The 13397-nt window shown below is 44.8% G+C and overlaps 1 protein-coding gene across 2 annotated transcripts in view; it reads left to right on the forward strand.

The window, feature by feature from the left end:
- Positions 1-13397, forward strand: part of AFF2 (ALF transcription elongation factor 2) — a 470347-nt gene that overhangs the window by 348044 nt on the left and 108906 nt on the right. The window lies entirely within an intron of this gene.

Raw genomic sequence — 13397 nt, forward strand, 5'->3', positions numbered from 1 at the left:
GGGCGGCCTGCATGTCAGGCCCGCGAGAACTAACGCCTTTCCCTGACCTCGAAATACAGAAACGGAGCGTAGAGCCCCATTTCCCCTCTGCTTAATGAGCTGCTGTACAACACGATCGGTTTAGGACCAAGTCTGCATCCTCACCCTGGCTTCTCCTGTAACCACTGAAGTGCGAGCCGCCCACCATGGGCCCTGGCGTCCGCTTAGATCGGCTCATCTGGATTGTCAGCCCACGTTACACACATGCCTGCCCGTGAGCTTATGGCGGGGGAACAGGCGATTTGTCCTGTGGAGACGGGACCTCTTTGCGGATGGATTCCTTTCTTTCCTAGCTTCAGGTCTAGAAATTCTGAAGTCAGAGAGGGCTGTCTCTTTAATGTAATGCTTTGTCTCTCCTGGAAAAGACAAAGCCCTTTTCCCTCGCTGAAGCTTTTGGTGGCTGTATCAATTGCAGTTTTAACGTAAGAAAAATGGAAGGAGAAAGGGACTATGTGAGGGAAAAAATAGCTCTTTTTCTCACAGCGGTTTTCTCCGTAGGCACAAGCAGGGATGCATCTGGGACCGTTTGTCAGTCTCCATCAAGTGGGGCACTGAGTGGACTGGTTAGGGACGTGGGCTTCGGCATCAGGCAGGTGCAGCTTGTCACCCCAGCTCTCCCTTCCCCCACTTGCCCAGCTGTGTGACTTTTTAAAAAGAATAGCTTTATTGGGATTCAGGTACCATAAAATTGGCCTTTTAAAGTGTATGATTCAGTGGTTTTCGGTAGTCACAGAGTTCTGTAACCATCACCGTTCTCGAATTCCAAAGCATGTTTGTCATTCCAGAAGAATCCTTATGCCATTAGCAGTTGTTCTTCATTACCCCTGCTCCCAGAACCTGGCAACTAGTAAGCTACTTTCTATCTCTATAGATTTGCCTGTTTTAGTCATTTCCTATAAATGGAATCCTTCACTATGCTGTCTTTTGTGACTGGCTTCTTTCACTCAGCGTAGTGTTTTCCAGGGTCTTCCATGTTGTAACCTGTACCAGTACTTCGCTCCTTTTTATGGCCGAATAGTATTCCATTCTCTGGATAGACTGCATCATACTTACCCATTCATCATTTCATGGGCATTTTGGTTGTGTTCACTGTGTGTCTGTTTCCTGATGGCTAATGATGTTGAGCATCCCTTCATCTGCCTATTGGCCATCTGTGTATCTTCCTCAGAGAAACATCCATTCAGATCCTTTGCCCATTCTGTAATTGGGTTACTTACCATTTTATGGTTAGGTTTCCAGGCTTCTTTATATAGTCTGGATACTAGACTCTTACCGGCTATATGACCTGCACGTATTTTCTCCCATTCTGTGGCTAGTTTTCTTAACTTTTCTGAGTTCCCTTGTCTAAAAGCAGAAGCTACAAGTGCAGCCTCCCAGGTGTCTTGGAGAGAGCCAGTAAAGTGATCCATCAGCACACGTGGCAAAGTGAATGCCTGGCATACATTGAGGTTGCCTGAATAAGTCTTGGAATTATTAGCTAGGACCGGCCAACTTAGACTCATGGTAAGACAGACGCAAGGTGTGAGCCTTGAAGCCATCACTTTACATCTGCCAGGTGTGGCATTCAAAGAGCTTTGAATTTACTAACACGTTATACCTAGATGACTGGAGCACTTTTATTTAGGGTGATTATACTCTTTATTCTGCGTATGTTTTATCATTTTAGAAATTAGCTGATAACTACTGGCCAGTACTGGGATCTGCCGCTCTCCATATATCTATAGTACAGCTCTCTCTGTTTTTCTATCTAGACAGCTAGTTACCCATCTATCATGAATGTGAATCTATGAAGAACAGGATAGAAATAGACTAGTGTTGGGGCAAGGATTCAGGACTGGCACTTTCTTACCTAAAGCCAAATCGTGAAGGAATAGATCTCCAGTTTCCTAAGATGTTTGCCTACCGTCTGTAAAACCTACTCAGATGGTTCTCTGTTGTGGCTTAAACTACTTTCTTCAACCAGAGACCTGGGAGTTTCATCCGCAGTAATTCTTTTAATGTTGCTTCTGAATGTGTTGATATAAGAATCAGGATCCCATTTGTCCTAATATCAGTAATAATAGAAGTCGTAGCATCTATTAAGCACTCACAATCATCGCTTTTCATGTTACTTTTCACAAAAACCACGCAAAGAGGGTATCAGGGACCTCGTTTTCGAGACAAAAAATGGAGGCTCAGAGAGGTCAATCAGTTTGCCTAGATTTGCACGGCTAGTAAATGCAAGAGCCCGGCTGGTCCATCCAACTCCCAGACCTTTGCTTTTTCCTTTACATTGTGACGCCTCTTGGGAGATTAGATTTACCAGAGCTCTTAATCATTAGGCACCTGGGTTACTTCTGTGTTTCAGAATCAGAAAGTCACTCCCTTTTAACCAGTTGATAGATGGCAGTACATAGCAGTTCAGATCTGTGTGCCACTCACTTATCAACAGTGGGCCCTCCCTTATCTTAAAAATCTTCCCATCTCAGAAATTCAGTTCTTTTCATGGAGTCAAAGGCAGTGCCTTACATGGACTCAGCAGGGTCCCAGGGTTAGGAAACACCCACACTGCGTCGGTGAGCCACACAGAGTTCATTTGCACTAAGTCGGAGTTTAGAGAGATATGGCCAAAATGATCCAACATGGCTGGCTTTCCGCATCAATGTGCTCGTGCCATGTGTTGTAATTTATATTGTAAACAAGTTTTCTGCAAAAGCTAAATATATCATGCAACTAATTTAACATGCACAGAAGGAGCTGTTAAATTATTTCAGTCCCATTACTCAAAATGTTCAGAAAATTCCTCTGTATTAGAGCCAGTGCAGGATTGGCTTTGCAGCCAAATGCATCAACATAAATGTTGAATTCCCTGGGGAAATGCATGCCTCATACGGTTACTTAGGGAAAATATATGCCCAGACATCGCGGAGCCCCTTCTAAAACAATTCTCATTTTGTTCAAACAATAGTATCAAATTTTCAGGCACGTTACCCAGCATCGCTGCATTTAGCAAGCTTGTAGGCAGACGTGACTGTCAATAAAATGGTGATGTGTTTTTAAAGGATTAATTCTTTGTGAAATGAGGAAGTGGAAACTGAGGTTTTTCATGTCACTTTCCAATTTTGTCCTTACCTACATGGAAAGACTTCCTCATGGAAGCCATATGTGATGCCTCAAAACTGTTGAAATTGGAGTAATTATCAGAACAAATGGTGTCATTGGATGATATTAGTCTGTTTGTGTTCCTTCTGCCTCCACAATGAATCAACATTAATACAGATTTTTAGAAACACTTGAAACACAGTCATCTGTGATTCCATTTTTGTTTTAAAATACATGTTTTAAAATTAATTTAACCTTTTTACCTACTAAAACATACTTTTAGGTTGACAGTTACCCTTGCATAGTCCCGAGCCAGAAAGGGTGTCTCCTTCTCCACCCAGTTTTTAAAGCTCTGAATCAGGAATGGGTATGAAATTTGATCTGGTATGTTTTTGGCATCTATTGAGATGATCATATGTTTTTTATCATTTTATTTGAAGATGTGATGTAGTATACAAATAGATTTCTCACTGTCACACTGTGTATGCACTCCTGGAATCTGGTCGATTAATATTTATGACATGCAGTTCAGTTGTATTTTAGGTAGATGTGAATTTTCCAGACTTGAAAAAGTCGATATAATAATATTAATAGGCTCTCTTTGTACTCAAAAACTTGATCGACTTCTCTTTCTGATATGCAAAAGCTATTCGGGGCAAAGGTACAGTTCTTTCCGTTTCTGCAACTTTTGCTTCCGTGCGAGAACACATTTCTCTAGTTTTACTTGTTTCCGAATAAAAATGACATCTGGTGTGTTTGGGTTAATCCAGGCTGAACTATCTTGATCCAGTAAGCTCAACAGATGATGAAGATGGGGTGATTCCTATATGCTGGGGTCCTCTCAGTGAATAATTGCAGCAATCCTACAAGACGGTACTTTTGGGGTCTCTTTCACCAAAGTACTCACCCGGAAGTTCAAGGGATTAGATCCGAGGTGACACAGCGAGGGAGGGTTTGAGCCTGGGCCTGTCTGACGGCAGAGGAGGCTCAAGCCCCACGCTGAGACCTTCCTTGTGCTCAGAAGCCACATGCAACTTAGCTGACTCTGCACAGGGTCAAGTTACTGGTCTCCAAGGACCCTGAACATTGGCTAGTTTTTGCAGATATGTCCTTGGACTCAAGCGATGGCCAGCTTTGCTTGTGCTCATCACTCTGAGCAGAGAAACAAGTCCATTAGGTACTCTTCTGCTTAAGGTAGTGATACTCCTAGCCTTTGTTGGAACTTAGATGTGGGCAGCATGTTCGACATGAAACATTAGTCAATGAGTATGTCCAGCACGACACCGGCATCTGAAAAGCAGGTCCCATGAGGAGTAGCGAGCGGCTGGCTAGGATGCCCGGTGGGGTGGGGAACAGCTCCGCCATGCGCTGTGAACACCCCGCAGGTATTCAAGTGACCTTGTAGGCCGAGGCTTGAACCACAGATAATCTGAGTCTTGGCAGAACACCTAGTGATTTTCCCAGAACAGGAGAGGACAAGAAGATCTTGAGATGTACTTCAAGGCCATCTCCCACTCGCCCCCCTCCTCCCCCGTCTCCTCTGGGAGCCTGTTATGATGCAATTTCCCATTGCCTCCCAGGTTCTGATGAGGTATGGAACATTCTGTCCCACCCCGTGCAGAATAGAACTGCAGCCTATAAAACCCCTTACGTGGAGCCTAGAATGGGCTCCTGCATACCGGAATATCACACAGCTTTGGGTCCCTTTTGTTTTGGTGGTGTCCTTTTTGGAGTGTGGGACAAAGATCAGGGGAAGCTGGTATGTCTTCCTTATTTTCATTATGGTTTAGTACTAAACTGCCTGAATCTAAGAGTAAATGGCCGTATCTTCACCAATCAAATCACTCAGGCCTTGCCCTGTCTTGTATGTGTATGTGTGACAGGCGCTAACCCACGTTCACCCCATGCAGAGTGCACAGGGGTCCTTCCTGGGCTCCATGTGCCCCAAGAAAGCCTTTCCAGCTCTAGGATTTTATAAGCTTGAAACACTGTCACCAAGGGTTACAAGCCAATCTACCTCCTTCCACCCTAAACAAAAGTGTGTGTGTGTGTGTGTGTGTGTGTGTGTGTGTGTGTGTCTATGTGTGTGTGTGTGTTGGGGGGTGTCATTTTGATGAAACAGAGTTGAGCATATAAATCAGGTGGGATTTTCATAAACAACCCAGCAACACTGCTGTCAACATTTTAGTGGGGCCTAAATTGTCAGGTTTGACTCTTTTGCTTAAACAGTCTGAAATAAAAGGTGAACTCTCTATGCATCAGCATGAAGTTCCTTGAAGCCCTGCCTGCCCTGTCAGCTCAGGTAAACAGCCCTTCTCCACAACCTTTCTCTAGAAATGGGCTGGAGGAACAGTTTAAAGCACTGCAAGCTGAAGTGCTGTGTTCTCAGCGGCTGAGGATTTTCAGGGCCTGGGGTCTCACTAAGAATTGGTCCTCGCGCCCATCGAGTTTCATGTAAGGCGCAGTGGCTGTCAGCAGGCACGCGCTGTAGTGCACTTAACAGCAACTTAATATTTCAGTTGTTTTGAAGAGTTTCCTTAGATGGAGATTAATAGACCAGCTCAATAAAGTAGTTCTTTACTTAATCCTTTAACAATTAGAAGCTGATGTGGAGAGATAAGTAATGAAGTACCCTCTGTGATTGGGAGGTGCTTTGGAAGTAACCGCGGGGGTTTCTACTCTCTAATCAGCCACGGTTGCTCTAAGAAGCTGAAGGAAGGCTGAGGAACAACCGCAAAAGGGAGCCTTCTGGCAAGAAATCTGCCCTTCCTAAGCAATTGGCAATGGAACTAACGAGGTGTGTCTCCGGAGAGGAGGGTTGAGTAGGAGAGACACTCCCTCTGCCCTGGTGGCAAAGGTGTCAGAGTTGTGGGAGGATGGGCAACATTCATCAACATAGAGGCACAGCCTAGTGGGAGGAAGTGTGCTCCTGCTCTAGAGGTGGGCAGAGTTCTCGACAACAATTCAGTGCCCTCAGAGCGGCTGGGAAGACCTTGGACTTCAGGATCATCAGTGTCCCAATTCAGTTGATTCTAATTCCAATGCAGTTGGAGAATCTGGTCCCTTGTCTTCCCCACCCTGACTGTCGGTGCCCTGGTCCAGGCCATCCCTATCTGTTACCTGGACTCCTACAATGATGAGCTGACAGGTTCCCTTGCTACGTCCTTCTTCCAGTCAATCTCTGTTCTTTCCTCTGAGATCTCTACTTCTGGATCTCCATGGCCCCCCTCTTCTTAAAAACTTCATGTGTTCCCCTTCCCTGTTGTTCTTTAGAACAAGCCAGGGCCCAGTCTCACCGCAACCTGCCTCCTTAGTCTCATGTCTTTTCACCAGTGCCTAGAGATGGTATATTCCAGCCAGACCAAGCATCCTACTCTCCCCCAAACCTCCAGTCTGTTTGTACCCCTGTTTCTTCTCCTTGGGCTGTTCTTTCCTTCTTCCTCCTCTGGCAGTTCATTCTGCCTTTGAGGCATGGCTCGAAGGCCGCTGCTTCTGGGGAGCCTTCATCAGACTCTGGGTAGACTTAGTCCTTGTTTGAGTCTCTTCTTACATGCCTCTGACATGGAACTTACAGCATTACATTGTTATTGTTTCTTTATCCAGTCTTTGTCCTTATCAAAGGGCATGCTTATTAGGTGAAGGGACCATGTCATCTTCATAGCTGCTCCCCCAGGGCCAAGCACAGTCATGACAAGTAGGAATGACAGTAACAGTAATTATTGAGTGTTTACCAACCATTTTACGTACATAATCGAATTTAATCCTTGTACCAACCTTCTGAAACAGATACTATTATTGGCTCCATTGCACAGATTAGGGAATTGAAGCTATGATAAGCAACTTGCCCCAGTCCACACTCAGTATGTTTTGGAGCTGGGGTTCAAATTCAGCACAGCCCAACTCCAAAACCTGTGCCCTCAAGTGCTGCAACGTTGTCTCACCCACAAGTACCAGGCCCAGCAAATGATCTGAAATGAATCCCTGTTACTCCGTGTGGGTGACTTTCCATACCACCTAATATAAGTCAAAGGAAGTTTGTTCAGGATGACTTGTACAGTCCTACTGAAGAGTGTACCCTCAACTATCACGATGTATGCTTGAGAGACTTTTCTAAAACAAAAGATTCTCTTTTCCCCTTTGGAATTATCCTGGCAGCTGTTTTCAGATACAGGTCGGTCTACTGGGTTATGATCTTTTCCTGGGAAACCCATGCTTAGATGTCTTCACACACACCCCTGAAAAATGATACAGTGCTATTTTGGTGTGTGTAACATTCTTGAAAGCCATCTGAATTCTATTAGGCAGTTTGTCATTTGCATGATCACTTGAGTTCCCACATTTGGAGAAAATTATATAACCCAGAGAAATATGCCAAGAAAATGAAAATCAAATTCAAAATAATGACTGTGGAGCAGAATACTGGTATTGTGCTGAATTTACATGATCAGTTCTAAGGAAGTCCAAGGTTGAAGGGGGTGGCGCTTTGATACAAGTCAATAGTCACGTACATCAAGGCTCAGATTATTCGCTTTGGCTTACGTGTGCGATACAGACATAAACCCGTATATTCCACATGTGAGACTAGAAACAGGATATTTATTCTTTTTTATTTCCTACTATTGCCTTGTACTTACTCAGGACTATGGCCAGACTGTTTGGAATTCCCTGAATCTCTGAGATAGATATTAGTTTATTCCTTTTGCACAGAGGAGTAGACTGATGTTCAGAGAGGTTAAGTAACGTAACTCTGGCTCTCTAACTAAATCCTAGCCATAAGTACCTCCAACAAATAAGACTTGACTAGATTGCAGGGGAGGGCATAGCTCAGTGGTAGAGCACATGCTTAGCGGACACAAGGTCCTGGATTCAATCTCTCATACCTCCATTAAAAAAAGGCAATAGCAATCCCCCCAAAAAAGACATGACTAATTCCTGGGGACCCCCAGAGGTCCCCCAACCTGGCTATGAGCAAAGCAGCACTGCTTTAATCTCCTTCTCTCTCTCTCTCTTCTTATTTTTACTTTTTAAAAAATTGAATTATAGTCAGTTGACAATGTTGTGTCAATTTCTGGTGCACAGCATCATGTTTCAGTCATACACGTACAGACATATATTCCTTTTCATGTTCTTTTTCATTATAGGTTACTACTTAATCTCTTTTTTATTTGGGGTTCCTTACAAGATTTCACCTGGCAGGAGGAGGATTCTTGAGTCTAAGAGAAATTTGGGAACCATTGGCTTACAGCAGGGATCAGCAAACTTTTTTCATGTAAAGGCTCAGGTGGTAAATATTTCAGGCTTTTCCAGCCATCCATCCCCATCGTAGCACAAAAGCACAGCTGATATGTACATGCATGGGCGTGGCTAGTGCCAATGCGACTTTGTTTATGGATAAGGAAATTTGAATTCTGTATCATGTTCACATGTCATGAAATATTATCCTTCTTTTGATTTTTTTTCCCTCAACCATTTAAAAAGGGAAAAAGCGATCTTAACTTCCAGGCAGTACAAGGAGAGAGGGAAGGCTAGTGTGGACTGAAGGCCTCAGTTCATGAAACCCTGGACTAGATGGTCCCTAAGGGGACTCTCAGTTCTCTTGCTAAGGAACCAGTGTAACCTTATGAGAGATGCATTTTCTGAACCCCCTAGAAGGCCATCAGCTACAGAAGATGCTCCTTCTCTGGTCTGCATGCCCATGGTGGGGCACATGGCCTAGTATGGACCCAGGCTGTGGGCCCACTGGGTGGCACTGGGCCAGAGGGTCCCCTTGATGGATCTTGGAAACTTATCCCTATGGAATACAGTCTGGATCTTCAAACTGTCTGTCACTGCCACAGCCCTCAGACTGGGAATTTCCAGGATTCCCAGTGGGGTGGTCATGGAATCAGACTTTTAAGTTAAAACCTTGAGAAAATTAAATGCAGCTTTTCCCGAGAAAAGAGCCCGGCACCTTTACCTCAGGGAAACAGAATGAAAGCTTTGAAAACTATCACAGCGTCTCCGTCGTCGCCTGCCTGACGAGCAGCGAGTGATTCAGTGCTGCGGAGACTACAAAGCGCTGGGCAGGGAAATCTCGAACTCCCCGAGTAATTCTGAAGCAGCCATGTCTCACGCCTCTCAGCCTGCTTTGTGAAGAGGAAATGCCCTTTAAGGAGTCAATAGGAGTTAAGATTCTCTTCTAGAAGAGGGCCCACAGTGAGATGCTGCCTGATGGGAAGGCACAGGTCTTCGGGTATTGCCCAGACTCTCCAGGATGCCCAGCCCGGCTCAGCTGTGTTATTCATTTGGAGCCAAAAAGACCACTTACTTAGATTGCTATCCGCTCTGAATACTTACGAAGACCATGGTAATCTAAGCTGGTCCCCTGAAAACCCCAAAATAGTTGAGACAAAAGCTATGGTTCCCAATTTTTGTTGAGAGCCTAGAGCCCGGGAGGAAGAGCCTGCTCCCCTCCCCCGCACAATAGAGATGGCAGCACTGGCTCCACCTCCCGGCCCCTGCCAAGTCCGCCTCCCGCCGTGGACCACGGAGCGCAAGGCTCAGGCTGCCAGACGGAAGCTGCGAGAGCGCAGGGCAGCTCCTGACGCGCAGAACGCCTAGCGATGTAAGCTACTGAACAATAGAAATGAATGCCTGACACCGCCAGACAAAGGCTGTGGCCACGTTCAGGGCTGTTGTAGCTATTTCCCCAGGGTGACAAGGGGAAATAGATGCTTTAGGCACTTCCAGCTGTGAAGTAGCAAGGTTTCCGGAGAGCAGAGGTCACAGTTACAAGTCATATGGGGCCGGTCACATCACAGTGTCCTAGGCTGTCCCAGTGCCAAGAGCCCCGTGAGGCCACCAGGATGAGCTGGAGGCCCAGAGAAATAGGGACAGAGAAGACCTTGAGCACGGCTCTTCCTTCCTCCTCCAAGGCCTCCCCAGTCTTCTTTTTGTTCTTTCCATCTCATCTGCTCCAATTTTCACTATTCGAGCTTTTATAGGATCATCTCTTCAGGACAAGGACTTTGTTTTGTTGACATAGTTTTCTGGACTGTTTTACTTCTTAATACTCAAGAAAGTAAAATAAAAACAGAGTTTTCATACAAAGACAGACTTTGGGAACCACTAGATCCAGAACAAACATGTGAAATCACTAAGGAGAGCTACTTTGTGCTGTTTTCATCTAACTGAAAAGTGAACAAACAGTTGTCACTGTGGTTGAAGGTCACACAGACATTCAGACGAGCATGATTTTTTCACATTTTGGGATATCCAGTGTGTGATGAGTTCGTGGAATTATAACCTCATGAAAAGAGAGTACCATTTTTCTGCTGAGAGACCACCTTAACTGCATGGGTGTGAATGGCGCTGCTATGATAATTAAATCCAAAATCTACCATAATCCGACACTTTCCCTGGAGGAATGTTCAGCATTAACTATGGATGGGAACGCAAACAAGTGCACGTAGATTCGATAATAAAACTTAATAGTAGGTCAAGGGAGGAGTGAAATGAACTGGATGCTTAGCACCTCCAGAGATAGCAAATGCTAGTTCGCCTTCCTAGTTACTTCCTCGGCTTGCATTTGCTGGGACTTGAACGTATGCATCAAATTGTCCTTTATTAAAAACCAAATCCATATCACGCTTGTTGCACGGTGTGGGGATGTTTAATGTCAAACACTATGTAGATTGGCTGCCTATTTCCAGAACTTTACAGTGGAGGGCCTTTCATTTCTACATTAAGATCGTATACAGTTGATTGGAGAGTAAAACGAGGGCTGAGTTCCAGTCTGTGGGTTCTGGTTCTGGATGTGCAAATTCTGCCTAACGTAGAGCAGCCTGAAGACCGTGAGCCCATTTCTGGATCCAGCTTTGAGATCCCATGAGACGCTTCCCGAGTCATCACAGCTTACCTCTGTGTTGCTTGGCAAACTAAAATGGGAACAAAGTCTAAGGCTTTGCTTGTGATTGCTTGCGAATAGTATGAATGCTACAAATTACTTCTAACTGGGGGGGGGGGGCTATTTCCAAACTAATCAGTGATACTCTGCATTATTTTGTGTTTTCATAAAGCATTCCACATGCATTAGTCCACATTATGTGCACCACCACCACCACCGCCGTCCTGCAGAAGAGTTTAATTATTATCCCATTTAACAGATAAGGGACATAGACGAGGCTCAGAGACAGGAAGTGACTTACCCAAGATACCAGAGTTTATGATTATCCCGTAGTTAAATTCAAATATCTTGATTCCATGTCAATATGTTTTGTTTTGTTTTGTTTTGTGGGGTTTTTGTTGTTGCTGTTGATTTTATTTCACACACTAACTACCCTTTGTAAGTTATACTCTCTACAAAAGCACTGCATAGTCTCAGGTTCTGGCTGGAAATGTTCTGGGTTCCATGTGTGCCTCTATGATTTCCTAGCTGTGTGACCCTGAGCCAGTTCCTTAAGCCTCAGTGTTGCCATCTGGAAAATGGGGCTAATTATCATTATGAGAACCTCCTTCATAAGGTCTAAATTACAAATTACATGCTGCTGGTCAAATACTTAGCACCTTTCCTGACACATAAATGGATCCTCTACAGGGTAAGAATCGTTTTATCATTTATTTTGCTGAACACTTAGGTGTAAATTAACATATAGGCATTATACTATGGCTGTATTGTACAAACACAGTATAATACTGACTACTTGTATATACACAGAGAAAGGGAGAGAGAGAGAGAGAATGAAGCCCAGCATTAGTAGTTTTTAAATATCTGAGTTCTATAGCTTATGAGAAGGATACAGTCTTCATTTACCACAATGTGTTATGAAGAATTATTTGTTCAGGATCATAAGCCTGCAATCGCGAAAGAAATACCAAAATACATTTTGTCTCTTTCTCTAAGATCTTCCAAACATCCATCAGTCTCTTGAAGGGTGGCCATAAATCCTGCAAATTTAGTTTATCTGAAACCAACTCTAACAATTGTCCTTCCCACCAATCATCCTTTATATCCATCGTCGGTTTTCAGACCTCAGCGAACATGCCCTGGTCTTGTGCGGCTGAGCATGAAGGTGGAGTGGCTGGCCTTTCTTTGGGGAGTTTCTGGAACCCACTCGACCTGAATCTCTTTCTAACATTGGACATAACCTTGAAATAACATGTTCCTCTCTTTATCAAATTCGAAGCTGCCTTTGGCCTTCTGGCTTCTCTGCTGGAAAAAGCATGCAGGTGGGAACCAGGAGCTGGGAGTTTTTGGACTGGCTCCAGCACTGACTAGCTGTGTGACCTCGAGCAAAGCAGTTAGCTTCTCTGAACCTTTCTTTGCTTGTCAGCCAAATGAGGGTGGCGGACTGTGTCATTTCTGGGAAGACACTGTGCAGAACACACATAGGCACGAGGGGCTGGTGGAGGAGACACTCAACGGACAGCTGGCTGGGATCAGCGGAGCTGGGGGTGGGGAGAGGGAAAGGGTTTTCTACCTGAGATGCGGATTCTTTCTCGAAAGCTTTGATGAAAGAGGTCGGATCTGGCTGAGCTGTGGAGGAAAAACACGACTTCCAGTTGAAGAAAGGGCTTCCAGCCTGGGAGCTGAGCCTGACACTGAGTCTGGAAGCAAGAAAGAGTGAAGCATGCTCAGAAAATAGCCGTAAGTCCTGACAGGCTGAGACTGGCTCCACTTGAAGCCGGAGGATGAGGTCTCACATTGTGTTTAATAAATAAAAATCTTAACACCAACTGGTCTTTGAAAGTTGTGTAACTGGAATTTAAAGCTAATAAGTCACTCTTCCTGCTGTAGCTCAAATTTGGAGATCGGGAGCTGCTGGCACTGGAATTAATATCCCTTTAAGAACAAAAGGCTCTGTGTGCTCGATAAACAATTTTGAAAGTGCTAGTTCATCACCCAAATTCCGACCACTCATATTTTTCAGGTACCTTGTCTTAGGAGAGAAAGATTTCTTATCCACATCATGGGCTTACATCTCTTGGATCAAATTTTACGGGAAGGGATCGGTCATATATCAAAAGGTTAATGACTAGCCATTTCTCGCCCAGCTATTTTGTGGCCACCGAGCTGCCACAGCACAGAGGGCACTGAAAGGCAGTGGAAGTTCCTGGGGCCCTTTGCCTCTGTCATCCAGAGAGCCCCAGCGGGCCTCCACAATAGCCTCTGGACCTCGGGGCTGTCATCATGGCCCTATTCTTTCATGGGAGACCCAGAACATCTTTTCCTGGAGAGATCCAGTGCCGCGTCCCACCTCCACAGTGATTGATCAGCACATTTATTACACTTGCAGTAG

This window comes from Camelus bactrianus, chromosome X (assembly GCF_048773025.1).
Source record: "Camelus bactrianus isolate YW-2024 breed Bactrian camel chromosome X, ASM4877302v1, whole genome shotgun sequence".
NCBI lineage: Eukaryota > Metazoa > Chordata > Mammalia > Artiodactyla > Camelidae > Camelus > Camelus bactrianus.